The 1806-nt window shown below is 39.1% G+C and overlaps 1 long non-coding RNA gene across 1 annotated transcript; it reads left to right on the top strand.

Annotated features, from left to right (window-relative positions):
* The first annotated feature begins 450 nt into the window (after nucleotides 1-450).
* On the top strand, nucleotides 451-793 carry LOC128445573 (uncharacterized). The gene is made up of 2 exons (XR_008339478.1): nucleotides 451-583; nucleotides 668-793. It is a non-coding gene; the product is annotated as an uncharacterized LOC128445573 (long non-coding RNA).
* Nucleotides 794-1806: the final 1013 nt, after the last annotated feature.

The following is a 1806-nucleotide window of genomic DNA, read 5'->3' as shown; positions in this document are numbered from 1 at the left end:
CTATGGTGTGCAAGAGATCACATGAATCATAATAATCATAAATGTGCTTAATTGACCAATCCCCATGATTCTGTTACTAGTCCGATATTAGTGGTTGTCAATCTAGCTGTGGGGATTTTAACTATTACAACATGTGTTGTTATGGTAGTTTTAAAGTGGAAAAAGTAAGTGGACCACTTTTTTTAAAACAATCATATTTTCACTGACCTTTGTCCTGAAGACATTCTGATCATTTCCATTGCTACAAAACATCCTGAATTAATGGGAAATGTGTAAATTTTACTGATATATCATTTTAGCTCGCCTAGAGGGGAGCAAATTAAAAAAATGTCCCACATTACCCCGCTCTCCCCTACATTTTTCTAGGCGATTTAATCTTTCTGTGAGGATTTGTGTAGTTGTTTGTTTGTTGTTTTCGTCTCTCCTCCTCCCCTTCTCTGTTTCCCTTGGCAGGCTGTGAGCGCTAGGGGCGTGGCTGGTTCCCTGCAGCGGACGAGGCGCACCTGCATTCCATCCCAATCATCCCCTCTATAAAGATCTGGTCCGCTCAACAGGCCGGCGCCAGATTATTCCATATATCATGGTAGTTGTTTCGCTGTTGCTCTCGACCTTCACATCTCGTTTTGTTTTGTGGACTAAATTCCTGCTTCTTGCTCGCTTCACGCAGAACCTCCGTGTGCCTCTTCGCTCGGCTGTCCTCCTCGCCTCTCCGTGGATCCTCCAGCCAGCCTGCACCCTGCCGCTCCAGCCTGTACCTGCCTACACAGTCAATAAACTGTTACCTTTTTCACTACCTGCTCCTCCGTGTCTGCTTTGGGGTCCGAACACCACCACAAACCCTAACACTTTCCATAAATCGGATTTGTCTTTAAAAATATAGAATAACTGGATCGCTATGATGAGATTTAACAATGACAATGAAGACTCCTAATCTCACTGTATAGATACTTTAACTGTTGGGGCGTTTAAATCAATGTTCCTACAACGAGTATACAAAGCTTTTACTGCATGTTTGTTACACTGTAAAGTACATGCAATCCAATATAATGCAATTAATAGTGTATATTGTTTAGTGTATAAAGTATTTGGAAAACTTACAACTAATAAAATAAGGGTTTACAAGTCAGCTAAAACCAAACAAAGTTGCCTTCCTGCCTAGCAATAGAGCGTAAGAGAAAACATAAGTTAAAGTCACACTACAGAAGAAAACCAGAAGCCAAACTGCAGCAGATTTACTGGTATTCATATGTCACTGGAGCCAAAGCAATGCAGGGACTCAGTAGCAGTGAACCAGAGTTTAGCTGTACTTTTGTCCAGGTGGAATGAAAGTATTGAATTAAAAAAAACAAGACAGAACATGCATATTTTTATAACACTATTTATTGGAATTAAATATGAGTAAGGAAAATATGTGTTGTGTGGTGACAGAATGCATCACTCTGTCAAGTAAACACAAGAACTTTTAGAAACATGGATACGATCTCAAGTGAACTTCCATTTACTATTTGATTTACTTTAAATAGGTACAAATTATATTTTAAAAAGCAACAATACAGTCAGAGATAACTTCATGGAGAAGTCTATATTTATGTTTGTGAGCTGAACATTCATGCTGCCTGTTCCATCACATCTGAACATATACTGAACTCAACGTCTACCCCTCTAAAGCATTCGGAATTAAAGGTAAACTTTTTTTTATTTGTCTTCACTGTATTGATACTTAATGTAAAGGGTTACAAATACAGTTACTACAAGAGTGACGAGGTGTCGAAAGCTTCAGCATCAATGTGCTGATCACTGATAGCT

The sequence above is a fragment of the Pleuronectes platessa genome, chromosome 1, assembly GCF_947347685.1.
Source record: "Pleuronectes platessa chromosome 1, fPlePla1.1, whole genome shotgun sequence".
In the NCBI taxonomy this organism is placed as follows: domain Eukaryota; kingdom Metazoa; phylum Chordata; class Actinopteri; order Pleuronectiformes; family Pleuronectidae; genus Pleuronectes; species Pleuronectes platessa.
This window is presented reverse-complemented; position numbering and strand designations above follow the sequence as displayed.